Source organism: Oncorhynchus mykiss, chromosome 12, assembly GCF_013265735.2.
Source record: "Oncorhynchus mykiss isolate Arlee chromosome 12, USDA_OmykA_1.1, whole genome shotgun sequence".
NCBI classification, from domain to species: Eukaryota; Metazoa; Chordata; class Actinopteri; order Salmoniformes; family Salmonidae; genus Oncorhynchus; species Oncorhynchus mykiss.
In genome coordinates, this window is record NC_048576.1 from 68318679 (window position 1) to 68334240 (window position 15562).

Consider the following 15562-nt stretch of genomic DNA (forward strand, 5'->3'; position numbering starts at 1 on the left):
GAAAGAACAGTGGCGGTACACAAACTGGACCAGTTTGTTTCTGTTGATAAGAAATCATTGGATATTGCCTAGTTGGGCTACTCATATTCATAAGCTTTATTTAACTTACACTCACGTTGGAGGGTTAGAGAGTGCACATGTTCATGTTTTATGGTTGAGGAACAGCACCCTGAAGTATCAAAGGATAAATCAAAACAGAAACTATTTCATTCAGATGTACAATGTTAAATCCGTGTTGTACATAGCTTAAACAAAATAATAATGCAGGATACACATAGCTATGTATTTACAGCACCACACTGGACAGTATTTTGTCTCTTAGACAAGAACAATATGCTTAGAAAATAAGTTAGTAATAATTAAATGTGAGAAATATTTTTTTCTATCTCAGTACAGAGTACCACAGTATGAGTCATAATACCCATAAAACCTAGCGGTGAAACAAGAAAATCGTTCCAATAACTTTTACATCATTCATTTTCCACATAGGGGATTTTAGAAACACTTAAAACAAGGGCTGTGTTTTGTGTAGGCTTACCCTGGAGTGACATTTTGATAACTGTAATTCACTCTAGGACAAGGAGACTTATTAATATATTCACCTGTATTTACCTGCCAAAAAATGGAATGCTAATTAGCTGATAATGTGACTATCATAAAGAACTACAAATGCCATGATGATCTGGACGAGACTGCCAAATCAAAGCAAAAGTAATAATCTCTGGATTAACTATCTGATGTTAGCTACATTTAGTAATGAATAAATTGGTTACATTTCTTTAAGTCGACAATTTTGTGAACTGTTTTGTGCAAGTTTTAAGTTGACACAATACCTCTTACCAAAGGTGTCAGCTAGAAATGATGTGCAGTAGCATGCAGGGATTTGTAGTCTTGCATGATGTGTACGTTGATATTAATGAGCTTTTTTTTTATCTGAGTAATTGAGCTGAAAATATTGTTAAGTCGACCTGGCCCGGGTATCCTGGAAGGATATTGACCTCATCCCGTCAGTTGAGGATGCCTGGTCGTTCTTTAAAGGTCATTTCCTCACCACCTTAAATAAGCATGCCCCTTTCAAAAAATGTAGAACTAAGAACAGATATAGCCCTTGGTTCACTCCAGACTTGACTGCCCTCGACCAGCACAAAAACATCCTGTGGCGGACTGCACTAGCATCGAATAATCCCCGCGATATGCAACTTTTCAGGGAAGTCAGGAACCAATACACATAGTCAGTCAGGAAAGCAAAGGCTATATTTTTCAAACAGAAATTTGCATCCTGTAGCTCTAACTCCAAAAAGTTTTGGGACACTGTAAAGTCCATGGAGAATAAGAGCACCTCCTCCCAGCTGCCCACTGCTCTGAGGCTAGGTAACACTGTCACCACTGATAAATCCACGATAATCGAGAATTTCAATAAGCATTTCTCTACGGCTGGCCATGCTTTCCTCCTGGCTACCCCAACCCCGGCCAACAGCGCCGCACCCCCCGCAGCTACTCGCCCAAGCCTCCCCAGCTTCTCCATCACCCAAATCCAGATAGCAAATGTTCTGAAAGCGCTGCAAAACCTGGACCTGTACAAATCAGCTGGGCTAGACAATCTGGACCCTCTCTTTTTCTAAAACTATCCGCAACCCCTATTACCAGTCTGTTCAACCTCTCTTTCGTATCATCCGAGATCCCTAAAGATTGGAAAGCTGCTGCGGTCGTCCCCCTCTTCTAAGGGGGTGACACTCTAGACCCAAATTGTTATAGACCTACAGTGGGGCAAAAAAGTATTTAGTCTGCCACCAATTGTGCAAGTTCCCCCACTTAAAAAGATGAGAGAGGCCTGTAATATTCATCATGGGTACACTTCAACCATGACAGACAAAATTTGAAAAAAAATCCAGAACATCACATTGTAGGATTTTTAATTAATTTATTTGCAAATTATGGTGGAAAATAAGTATTTGGTCAATAACAACAGTTTCTCAATACTTTGTTATATACCTTTTGTTGGCAATGACAGAGGTCAAATGTTTTCTATAAGTCTTCACAAGGTTTTCACACACTGTTGCTGGTATTTTGGCCCATTCCTCCATGCAGATCTCCTCTAGAGCAGTGATGTTCTGGGGCTGTTGCTGGGCAACACGGACTTTCAACTTTTCTATGGGGTTGAGATCTGGAGACTGGCTAGGCCATTCCAGGACCTTGAAATGCTTCTTACGAAGCCACTCCTTCGTTGCCCGGGCAGTGTGTTTGGGATCATTGTCATGCTGAAAGACCCAGCCACGTTTCATCTTCAATGCCCTTGCTGATGGAAGGAGGTTTTCACTCAAAATCTCACAATACATGGCCCCATTCATTCTTTCCTTTACACGGATCAGTCGTCCTGGTCCCTTTGCAGAAAAACAGCCCCAAAGCATTATGTTTCCACCCCCATGCTTCACAGTAGGTATGGTGTTCTTTGGATGCAACTCAGCATTCTTTGTCCTCCAAACACAACGAGTTGAGTTTTAACCAAAAAGTTATATTTTGTTTTCATCTGACCATATGACATTCTCCCAATCTTCTTCTGGATCATCCAAATGCTCTCTAGCAAACTTCAGACGGGCCTGGACATGTACTGGCTTAAGCAGGGGGACACGTCTGGCACTGCAGGATTTGAGTCCCTGGCAGCGTAGTGTGTTACTGATGGTAGGCTTTGTTACTTTGGTCCCAGCTCTCTGCAGGTCATTCACTAGGTCCCCCCGTATGGTTCCGGGATTTTTATTCACCGTTCTTGTGATCATTTTGACTCCACGGGGTGAGATCTTGCGTGGAGCCCCAGATCGAGGGAGATCATCAGTGGTCTTGTATGTCTTCCATTTCCTAATAATTGCTCCCACAGTTGATTTCTTCAAACCAAGCTGCTTACCTATTGCAGATTCAGTCTTCCCAGCCTGGTGCAGGTCTACAATTTTGTTTCTGGTGTCCTTTGACAGCTCTTTGGTCTTGGCTATAGTGGAGTTTGGAATGTGTCTGTTTGAGGTTGTGGACAGGTGTCTTTTGTACTGATAAGTTCAAACAGGTGCCATTAATACAGGTAACGAGTGGAGGACAGAGGAGCCTCTTAAAGAAGAATCAAATCAAATCAAATGTATTTAAATAGCCCTTCGTCCATCAGCTGATATCTCAAAGTGCTGTACAGAAACCCAGCCTAAACCCCAAACAGCAAGCAATGCAGGTGTAGAAGCATGGTGGCTAGGAAAAACTCCCTAGAAAGGCCAAAACCTAGGAAGAAACCTAGAGAGGAGCCAGGCTATGTGGGGTGGCCAGTCCTCTTCTGGCTGTGCCGGGTGGAGATTATAACAGAACATGGCCAAGATGTTCAAATGTTCATAAATGACCAGCATGGTCGAATAATAATATTCACAGACAGAACAGTTGAAACTGCAGCAGCAGCACAGCCACGTGGACTGGGGACAGCAAGGAGTCATCATGCCCGGTAGTCCTGAGGAGGGCTCAGGTCCTCCGAGAGAGAGAAAGAAAGAGAGAATTAGAGAGAGCATACTTAAATTCACACAGGACACCAGATAGGACAGGAGAAGTAATCCAGATATAACAAAGTGACCCTAGCCCCCCGACACAAACTACTGCAGCATAAATACTGGAGGCTGAGACATGAGGGGTCAGGAGACACTGTGGCCCCATCCGATGACACCCCCGGACAGGGCCAAACAGGAAGGATATAACCCCACCCACTTTGTCAAAGCACAGCCCCACACCACACCACTAGAATAAGTTGTTACAGGTCTGTGAGAGCCAGAAATCTTGCTTGTTTGTAGGTGACCAAATACTTATTTTCCAGCATAATTTGCAAATAAATTCATTAAAAATCCTACAATGTGATTTTCAGGATTGTTTTTCTAATTTTGTCAGTCATATTTGAAGTGTACCTATGATGAAAATTACAGGCCTCTCATCTTTTTAAGTGGGAGAACTTGCACAATTGGTGGCTGACTAAATACTTTTTTGCCCCACTGTATATCCATCCTGGCCTGCCTTTCTAAAGTCTTCAAAAGCCAAGTTAATAAACAGATCACTGACCATTTCGAATCCCACCGTACCTTCTCCGCTGTCACGGGTGCACCTCAGCCACCCTCATGGTACTAAACGATATCATAACCGCCATCAATAAAACACAGTACTGTGCAGCCGTCTTCATCGACCTGGCCAAGGCTTTCGACTCTGTCAATCACTGCATTCTTATCAGCAGACTCAAGAGCCTTGGTTTCTCAAATGACTGCCTCGCCTGGTTCACCAACTACTTCTCAGACAGAGTTCAGTGTGTCAAATCGGAGGGCCTGTTGTCCAGACCTCTGGCAGTCTCTTTGGGGGTACCACAGGGTTCAATTCTCAGGCCGACTCTTTTCTCTGTATATATCAACGATGTCGCTCTTGCTGCGGGTGATTCCCTGATCCACCTCTACGCAGACGACGCCATTCTGTATACATCTGGCCCTTCTTTGGACACTGTGTTAACAAACCTCCAAACGAGCTTCAATGCCATACAACACTCCTTCCGTGGCCTCCAACTGCTCTTAAACGCTAGTGAAACCAAATGCATGCTTTTCAACCGTTCGCTGCCCGCAACCCGCCCGCCCGACTAGCATCACTACTCTGGACGGTTCTGACTTAGAATATGTGGACAACTACAAATACCTAGGTGTCTGGCTAGACTGTAAACTCTCCTTCCAGGCTCATATTAAACATCTCCAATCCAAAATTAAATCTAGAATCGGCTTCCTATTTCTCAACAAAGCCTCCTTCACTCACACCGCCAAACATACCCTCGTAAAACTGACTCTCCTATCGATCCTCGACTTCGGCGATGTCATTTACAAAATAGCTTCCAATACTCTACTCAGCAAACTGGATGCAGTCTATCACAGTGCCATCCGTTTTGTCACCAAAGCCCCATATACCACCCATCACTGCGACCTGTATGCTCTAGTCAGCTGGCCCTCGCTGCATATTCGTCACCAGACCCACTAGCTCCAGGTCATCTATAAGTCTATGCTAGGTAAAGCTCCGCCTTATCTCAGCTTACCGGTCAGGATAACAACACCCACCCGTGTTCAGCAGGTATATCTCAGGTATACCAGGTATACCAGGTATACCAGCAGGTATATCTCACTGGTGATCCCCAAAGCCAACACCAACTTTGGCCGCCTTACCTTCCAGTTCTCTGCTGCCAATGACTGGAACGTATTGCATAAATTGCTGAAGCTGGAAACTTATATTTCCCTCACTAACTTTAAAAATCAGCTATCTGAGCAGCTAACCGATCGCTGCAGCTGTACATAGCCAATCTGTAAATAGCCCACCCAATCTACCTACCTCATCCCCATATTGTTTTTATTTACTTTTCTGCTCTCTTGCACACCAGTATTTCTACTTGCAGATCGCCATTTGCTCATCTATCACTCCAGTGTAAATTTGCTAAATTGTAATTACCTCGCTACTATTGCCTATTTATTGCCTTACCTCCTCACGCCATTTGCACACACTGTATCTAGATTTTTTTTTTTCTATTGTGTTATTGACTGTACTCTTGTTTATTCCATGTGTAACTTTGTTGTTGTTTGTGTCACACTGCTTTGCTTTATCTTGGTCACAGTTGAAAATGAGAACTTGTTCTCAACTAGCTTACCTGGTTAAATAAAGGTGGGAAAAAAATAAGTCATCTTGTCCGAGAGTTTTACATGCTTATCAAAACGTCATGCAAGGGTAAGCCTACATGAAACACAGCCCTTATTAAGTGTTTATAAAATTCCCTGTGGAAAAACAGTTGGAACCATTTCCGTGACTGCTAGGTTTTATGGGTATTATGACACCTCCACTGTGGGGCTCTAACTTTGTCATCCTACAAGAAACATGGTATAGAGGAGACAGACCCACTGGTTGCCCTCTAAGTTACAGAGAGCTGGTAGTACCATCCACCAAACATCCAGGTGTGAAACAGGAAAGGGACTCCGGGGGTACGCTAATTTCTTATAGAGCTGACCTAACCCACGCTTAAATGAGTCAAAACAGGAACATTTTGCATCTGGCTAGAAATTAATAAGGAAATGATCTCAACAGAGAAAAATGTCCTCATGTGTGCTACCTATATCACCCCAATAGAATCCCCATACTTTAACAATGACAGCTTTTCCATCCTAAGGTGGAGATCAGCCATTTCCAGACCCAGGGACATGTTCTAGTCTGTGGCGACCTAAATGACAGAACTGGACAAAAACCTGACACTCAGCACACAGGGGGACAAACACCTACCTGGAGGTGACAGTATTCCCTCCCAAATATGCCCCCCCCCCCTAGACACAACTATGACAAAACAACCAACAAAAATGGATCATAACTCCTGCTGCTCTGTCGTACGCTCGGTCTGAACATAGTCAATGTTAGGCTTCGAGGAGACTCCTATGGTAGGTACACCTACAGCTCATCCTTTGGCAGTAGTACTGGAGATTACTTGATCATTGACCTCAACCCAGAATCTCTCAGGGTGTTCAGTCAGCTGACTAATACCTCTATCAGATCACAGCAAAATCACAGTCTACCGGAACAGAGCGATACTCAATCATGAGCCAAAGGAACTGTGCAATATTAAGAAAACTAGAAGGAAAGTAGTGTAGAGACCTACCAAAAAACAATCAGGCAACAACACATTTAATCCCCATTTAGACAACTTCTTGAAGGTGTAAACTTGGCAGTAGAAAGCCTAAACAGTATATTTGACCTTTCAGCTTGCCTATCAAATCTAAACATTTCAAAACAGACAACCAAATAAAATGAACAACAATGACAAATGGTTTGATGAAGAATGCAAAAATCTAAGAAAGAAATTGAGAAACCTGTCCAACCAAAAACATAGAGACACGGACAACCTGGGTCTACACCTTCACTATGGTGAATCACTAAAACAATACAGAAATACACTACGCAAACAGAAGGAACAGCACTTCAGAAATCAGCTCAATGCAATTTAAGAATCCATAGAATCTAACCACTTCTGGGAAAATTGGAACACTCTAAACAAACAACCACACGAGAGCACACACAAAACGATACATACCTTGGCCTAAACATCAGCGTCACAGGTAACTTCCACAAAGCTGTGAACGATCTGAGAGACAAGGCAAGAAGGGCCTTCTATGCCATCAAAAGGAACATGAAATTTGGCCGTAAACAGAAAGTACACAGTGACAATACCTGACCACTGTGACTGACCCAAAATAAAGGATATCTTAATGTACAGACTCCCATTTTTTTTACTCTTTCTTGAACTGCAATGTTGGATAGGGGCTTGAAAGTAAACATTTCACGGGAAAGGGTACACGTTGTATTCGGCGCATTTGACAGACAACATTTGATTTGACTCCGTGAGCATTACTATTGAGAAAGGTCGCCATAGGCAGACCTGGCTCTCAAGAGAAGACAGGCTATGTGCACACTTCCCACAAAATTAGGTGGAAACTGAGTTGCACTTTCTAACCTCCTGCCAAATGTATGACAATATTAGAGACACATATTTCCCTCAGATTACACAAACACACAAAGAATTCAAAAACAAATCCAATTTTAATAAACTCCCATATCTATTGGGTGAAATATCAGTGTGCAATCACAGCAGCAAGTTGTGTGACCTGTTGCCACAAGAGAAGAGCAATCAGTGAAGAACAAACACCATTGTAAATTCAACCCATATTTATTTATTTTCCCTTTTGTACTTTAACTATTTGCACATCGCTACAACACTGTATTACATTTGAAATGTCTTTATTCTTTTGGAACTTGTGTGAGTGTATTTACTTTATTGTTTATCCATTTCACTTGCTTTGGCAATGTAAACATATTTCCCATGCTAATAAAGCCCCTTGACTAGAGCGAGAGAGAAAAGCCACAATAAGTCTTACTTTAGAAAGCTTTTTCAAGTTTAGGAAACTCATTCAGAAACACATATCTTATGTTGTCCCATAAACATCATACCTATATGTTCTATGTTGTCCCATACCTAATGTCGTCTCCATGCTCAATTGCTATAGACAGGATATATCATATAGACAGGTTGACAGAGAGCCAGGTGGTGGATGACATTATCCCATACCTATATGTCCAAGGAACATCAACCTGGTATTGGGTAACCCAGGGTTTCCCAAACTCTGTCCTGGATCCCCCTCTGGGTGCATAATCTGTTTTTTTCCCTAGCATTGCATAAGCTGATTCAAATAATCAAAGCATGATGTAGTGTTAGGACAGGACCGAATTTGGGAAACCCTGGGGTAATCTACCCTTCTGTCTCTTCACTTTTTTTTTAATGTAGTTTCATCACATACTTTTGTTTGTGGATATTGTAGACACAGAAAGTACATGCCCACGGCTCTCCACAATCCTCCATCCATCACAGAATACATAGATGTTAACTGATTATTTGAATGTCCAACAAGGCTTCCTTTGCAGCCTTTCAGTGGAACAGTTATAGCTTGGTTGGTTCTACACTCTTTATACTACAAATCCCACAATTCCATATGCTTAGCTTCTGACGCCTTGAAGGGGAGGCGCGGCAATATTTTTCCTTCCCATATTTTATTTACTATATTTATTTATTTATTTATGAATTTTTTTTCGAGACAAAAATGGAGAACGATGGCCTCAAATCTTACCAAGAGCATACGGACGATTAATCGTGTCTTCAAATCGGTAGCAAGGTAGCTGACGAGCTAATAAAAAACCCACAAAACAAGAATCACACAATAGAAAACGAGAACAATAGCCACGTTTACCCGTCTATTCAGATTGTCTCTTTCATTTTGACTGGAATTTATAGGGAAAACCGCAGCAGACATTTAAACTGCGAAATAAGATGTTTTTTTTAAATACGTTTTGTCTCGAAATCATGTGCCATTTTGCATGTTTTGAAGACCTCAAGAACACGTTGGAAGACGTTTGAGAGACCAAGAAACAGGGATAGGGGTCAACCAAAGGAGTGAACGGCACAAAAAACGCTTGTGTTGCGACTTGAAATGTATTGTTACATACCCATTCGGGAACCCTTTACATCTCTGCCTAATCTAGAGTAGAGAGAACACTGGCAAGAAGGAAACATCTAGCTATCTTTCAAGCTACAATCACCACTATAACAACATGGAACGCATGTGAACGTGCCACACGGGACCCAGAATCAGCAAGAAAGGCTGCAGGAGAAAGAAACAAGGAAGCGATCCCCTAACAGCTAATATCAACGCTAGCTAGCTAACGGTTGGCTAATAATATTATTTCTAATGCGCGACCAAGGAGTATGCGACTCGATACCAAGAGGTTAGTAATTATAACAGTTTACCACTAAACTCACATCTTCAATGTGATCAGGTATCTACTACATTGTTTTTGCAAGATGCTGAGCAATATGAAAGAGGAAGATTATAGTGCAGGGAAGCGAATGGAGGTGAGATGACGGAGGACTTTGTGTAATTAATTGATCATTTGATTAATTTATATAACAAACCTTTTTTTCAGTGTTATTCATGTACAGCATGTTCACTACACAACATGTAGTGAACTAACTACGTACAGTAGCCAGTAGAGCAGCCACACTAGTTAGCTAGCTAACGTTAGCTGCTAAGATATTGGCTGCGCATCTATATTGTAGCTAGCTAGCTAACGTTAGTCATCAGACTCAATCTTGCGCTACAGGCCATAATACGTGCAGCCATGTATTATTACAGTAGTCCCTCCCAACAAACACCATTGCTATGAACATTTCAAGCATGTTTTATCGATACATGATTTGTGTGCTAAGTAAATGCTTGTTGTGATTGTTAGCAAGCAGGCTAACAAGCTTGCTTGCCACAGCAGCAAGCAACGCCGATACTTGGTTGAATGATTTGTTTCCATCTAATGAATCAAACCCCCAGTATTTACTGAATTATTTCATATAAAACATGTCACTGGATGTAAGTTTACTGCGTTATAACACACCCATTGTATGCCTTGGCTTGATTGGCAAAGGTTCCTCTGGGGAGGCACACATTGGAATTACTGTTTTGATTTCAGGAGTGCCTGGCTGGTACTAACATCTATCTCAGTTCAGTTTCTGCAACATCATGCCTCTGTCCTTCCTTACCCTCTCTCCTTCCTTAGCCCTTCTTTGTGTGAGATGGAGAGAGACTATACACTTTGTCCATGTTTGGCTCTAATTTATAACATCCTATATTATCATCTATGCTTTTCACCCCCCCCCCCCCCCCCCCCCCCAAGCCAGCAAGGTGTCATTGCATTAATGTCTCATTATATTCCACACGTATCTGTTTATCTACATTGATTCATGCAAAGTATAGGTGACAAATTAGGGTTGGGCTGATATATGATTTAAATTGAATATCGTGATATTTGACATTGATGATATATCGGGAAGTGCAAGACTATACTCTTGTTTGATCTTTACAAATCAAAATTGTGCAGTTATATCAGTTAGGCTGTGTCAACATGTTGTAAATTAAGTCCAAATGAATTAACTAAGATTATTTAATGAGAATGCAACTAATATTGTAAATAAGCACACACATTTCTTATGATTTAGCCATTAACAGCGCAAAACGATTTTTGAATGTCGCAATATTTGGAGTAGCATATTGTAGGAGAGGTCTTTTCAAATATAGCCCAACCCTACTACACATCTGACATGATATCAAATATATTTTTATTTGTCACATGCTTCGTAAACAACAGGTGTAGACTAACCGTGGCAATGTAGAGACAACGAAAATAGAGAAATAATAGAAAAGTAATAATAGATAACTGGGCTGTATACACGGGGTACCAGTAAGTAATTGAGGTATGTGTTCATAAAACTAGGGATAGAGTGACTAGGCAACATGATAGATATAAACAGTAGCAGAGTAATAAAAGAAAATGGTGTAAAAAGGGTCAATGCAGATAGTCCGGGTAGCTATTTGGCCAACTATTTAGCAGCCTTATGGCTTGTGGTAGAAGCTGTTCAGGGTCCTGTTGGTTCCAGACTTGGTGAATCGGTACCACTTGCTGTGCGGTAGCAGAGAGAACAGTCAATGAATTGGGTGGCTGGAGGCTTTGAGAATTTGTAGGTCCTTCCTCTGACAATGCCTGGTATAGAGGTCCTGGATGGCAGGAAGCTTTGCCCCAGTCATGTACTCGGCCGGATGCACCACCCTCTGTAGTGCCTTGCAGTTGCTATACCAAGCGGTGATTCAGCCAGTCAAGATGCTCTCAATGGTGCAGCTGTAGACATTTTTGAGGAGCTTAGCGCCCACGCCATCTGAGGGCCCATCTTTTCAGCCTCCTGAGGGGACGAGTCATTGTCGTTCCCTCTTTGTGACTGTTCGTGTGTGTCGACAATGATAGATCCTTAGTGATGTGGAAACCAAGAAACTTGAAACTCTCAACCCGTTCCTCTACAGCCCTGTTGATGTGAATGGGGGCATGCTTGGCCCTCTGTTTCCTGTAGTCCACAATCAGCTCTTTTACCTTGCTGATTTTGAGGGAGAAATTGTTGTCCAGGCACCACACTGATAGGTCTCGGTCCTCCTCCCTATAAGCTTTCTCATTGCCAGCGGTGGTAGGCCTGATCACAGACGGCAGTGTTGTCAGCATACTTAATGATGGTGTTGAAGTCGTGCGGCCACACAGTTGTGGGTAAACAGGGAGTACAGAAGGGGACTAAGCATGCACCCCTGAGGGGCCCCCGTGTTGCGGGTCAATGTGGCAGACATGTTGTTGCCTACCCTCACCACCTGGGGGTGGCCCGTCAGGAATTCCAGGATTCAGTTGCAGAGGGAGGTGTTCAGTCCCAGGGTCCTTAGCTTAATGATGAGCTTGGTGGGCACTATGGTGTTGAACGCTGAGCTGTAATCAATGAACAGCATTCTCACATAGGTGTTTCTCTTGCCCAGGTGGGAGAGGGCAGTGTGGATTGCTATAGCGATTGTGTCATCTGTGGATCTGTTGGGGCGGTATGCAAATTGGAGTGGGTCCAGGTTGTCTGGGGTGATGGTGTTGATGTTTCATGGCTACAGATGTGAGTACTACGGGGGATAGTCATTTAGAGGTTACGTTGGCGTTCTTTTGCACAGGGACTATGGTGGTCAGCTTGAAACATGTCGGTATAACAGACTGGGTCAGGGAGAGACTGAACATTTCAGTGATAACACTTGCCAGCTGGGCCTTGAATGTTAACCTGTTTTAAATGTCTTACTCACATGGGCTATGGAGAGAGTGATCACACAGTCGTTCGGAATAGCTGGTGCTCTCGTGCATGGTTCAGTGTTGCTTGCTTCAAAGCGAGCTTACAAGGTATTTAGCTTGTCTGGTAGGCTGGCTGGGCAGCTCACGGCTGCGTTTCTTTTTGTAATCCATGATAGTTCACAAGCCCTGCCGCATCGGACAAGCGTCAGAGCTGGTGTAGTAGGATTCAATCTTAGTCCTGTATTGACGCTTTGCCTGTTTCATGGCTCGTCGGAGGTTGTAGCGGGATTTCCTATAAGCGTCCGGATTAGTGTCCCGCTCCTTGAAAACAGCAGCTGTAGCCTTTAGCTCAGTGTGGATGTTGCCTGTAATCCATGGCTTCTGGTTGGAAATGTACGTACTGTCACTGTGGGGACGTTGTCGTCGATGCACTTATTAATGAAGCCGGTGACTGAGGTGGTAAACTCCTCAATGACATCGGATAAATCCCGGAACATATTCCAGTCTGTGCAAGCAGATGACATACACGCATTGAATAGCTAGCTGGTCCTTCAAATCCAGACACTGCACGCCACAATGCCACCGTAGGTAAAATTATTTTTGAAGTATCCACTGAAGTCCAAAAAAGGCTTTTGAATTCTATCCGAAGGGAATCAGTTGTCGTTGTGTATTACCTGTTAACAGGCAAAATATGCCTAACCCTCGTGTAATTGTGCAGTAGATAGGCCTGTACAGTTGTTTCCTATAGGTTTTTAAATAAGTACTATGCCTTAAAGTACCATCCAGAGATTGTGGCACCAACATTAAACTTGGCCTCTTTCTAAAGGTTCTGAAAACAGAAGAAATGGATCCTAATGCAGTTCATCCACTGGCTGAAGGTCCACAGAGACAACGATTGTGCCATCAGTGAGCACTTAATTTGAAACGCAGTTACTCAAAATGTCAGAGCGTGTAAACAAATGTCCAAGATCTAATGATGAATCATGGGACCATTAGACATTTCAAAGCCTATTCCCTCAGCCTAAAATATATCTGTTTAGTTGCCCACGCAATGCAATTTGAACCTCCCAAAACCCCTCAACATCCTCAGTCACGTATGATGCAATAATGATCTTCCTGACCAGTCTCTCGTTCTAGGCAGGAACCACATTCTTCTTTACAGAAGAGAAGACCCAGGGCCTCAGTGCCTTTACCATGGGCTCTTTGATTCTTGCTGTTTTGAGGAAATGTAGGATCACCTGTGATAGTTCCTAGAGTGAAGGGGCGAGGCGGGATTTGTTGTTACAAGAAACAATATCTGTTAAGTTCCCGAGGCTTTGTGTTCCAAGTTAAGCAACTAGCTTGGGGCCTGTCACATGGGTTTGGGCTAAGAGTAAACCAAGCCTATTTTATTAGAGGCCATGGAATGCGGAGATTTCATACACTCCCTACAGTATGTGCCCTGTTGTATTTGATAACATGAGGGTAAGGTGCATAGAGGATACGCTATAGCCTGTCTGTCTGAGGAGTCGTCGAGAGAGCAGACTGGCCTCCTGTTGCCCACTAGTGTTTGCACTGTCAGTCTTTCTCTTGGTCTCTTACATGGGTCTATGAATGCACTGGCATGCGTATTCAGTATGTTCACTGAATAAGCTCTTGTCCTTTCTCCCCTTTCCTTCTCTTTATCTATCCTGCTCTCTTTGGCGCACACCCCAGTTTGTGTATGTTCCTGAACTGTTTGTCCTCCCTCCCATATGACATGAGGGGATATTCCGATTTGGGGTGCTTATCTGTATTTGCAGTGCATATTTGTGCTAACCGGTATAATTTTCTTCAGTTACTGCAGAGTGGATGTCCGGGTGTTAACCTGTCTCCTGTTTTCCAGTTGACTGTTGTGTATGTGAAGTTTGTGTTGACCTCGCTGTTGACTGCAGAGGGGTTGTCAGACAGTATGTGCATATGGTATAGTCTTATACACTGCATATACAGTTACAGCCTATCTGTTATGTACAGTGCATTTGGAAAGAATTCACTTTGTTACATTACAGCCGTACTCTAAAATTGATTAAATCGTTTTTTCCCCCTCATCAATCTACACACAATACCCCTAAAGACAAAGCAAAAACAAGTTTTAGAATTTTTTTGCAAATTTATTAAAAATAAACTGAAGTATTACATTTTACAGTACTTTGTTGAAGCTCCTTTGTCAGCGATTACAGCCTTGAGTCTTCTTGGGTATGACACTACAAGCTTGGCACGCCTGTATTTTGGGAGTTTCTCCCATTCTTCTCTGTAGATCCTCTCAATCTCCTGTCAAGTTGGTTGGGGAGTGTCACTGCACTGCTATTTTCAAGTCTCTCCAGAGATATTCGATCTGGTTCAAGTCTTGGTTCTGGCTGGGCCACTCAAATACATTCAAAGACTTGTCCCAAAGCCACTCCTGCGTTGACTTGGCTGTGTGCCTAGGGTCGTTGTCCTGTTGGAAGGTGAACATTCACCCCAGTCTAAGGTCCTGAGCACTCTGGAGGAGGTTTTCATTAAGGATCTCTATACTTTGTTCGATTCATCTTTCCCTCGTTCCTGACTACTTTTCCAGTCCCTGCCGCTGAAAAACATGTTGATGCTGCCACCATGCTTCGCCGTAAGGATGGTGCCAGATTTCCTCCAGAAGTGACACTTGGCATTCAGGCCAAAGAGTTCAATCTAGTTTCTCATGGTCAGTCTTTAGATGCCTTTTGGAAAACTCCAAGCGGGCTGTCATGTGCCTATTACTGAGGAGTGGCATCCGTCTGGCCTCTCAACCATAAAGGCTTGATTAGTGGAGTGCTGCAGAGATGGTTGTCCTTCTGGAAGGTTCTCCCATCTCCACAGCGGAACTCTGGAGCTCTGTCAGAGTGACCATCGGGTTCTTGGTCACCTCCCTGACCAAGGCCCTTCTCCCCCGATTGCTCAGTTTGGCCTGGTGGCCAGCTCTAGGAAGAGTCTTGGTGGTTCCATACTTCTTCCATTTAAGAATGATGGAGGCTGCTGTGTTCTTGGGGACCTTCAATGCTGCAGAAAGTTGTAGGTACCCTTCCCCAGATCTGTGCCTCGACACAATCCTGTCTTGGAGCTTTACGGATAATTTCTTTGACCTCATGGCTTGGTTTCTGCTCTGACATGCACTGTCAACTGTGGGACCTTTATAGAGATAGACAGGTGTGCCTTTCCAAATCATGGCCAATCAATTGAATTTACCATAGATGGACTCCATTCAAGTTGTAGAAATGTCTCAAGGATGATCAATGGAACAGGATGCACCTGAGCTCAATTTTGAGTCTCATAGCAAAGGGGCTGA

General features: G+C 43.1%; 1 protein-coding gene across 2 annotated transcripts in view; it reads left to right on the plus strand.

Annotated features, from left to right (window-relative positions):
- Window positions 1-8581: 8581 nt before the first annotated feature.
- The window catches only part of LOC110538125 (F-box/LRR-repeat protein 19), a 28028-nt gene continuing 21047 nt past the window's right edge, over window positions 8582-15562 (plus strand). The window contains exon 1 of one of the 2 annotated variants that reach the window (XM_021624731.2): window positions 8582-9345. The gene's annotated coding sequence lies outside the window, so the exon portion shown is untranslated. The remainder of the gene's footprint in view (window positions 9346-15562) is intronic. The other variant, XM_021624730.2, reaches the window with a different exon arrangement.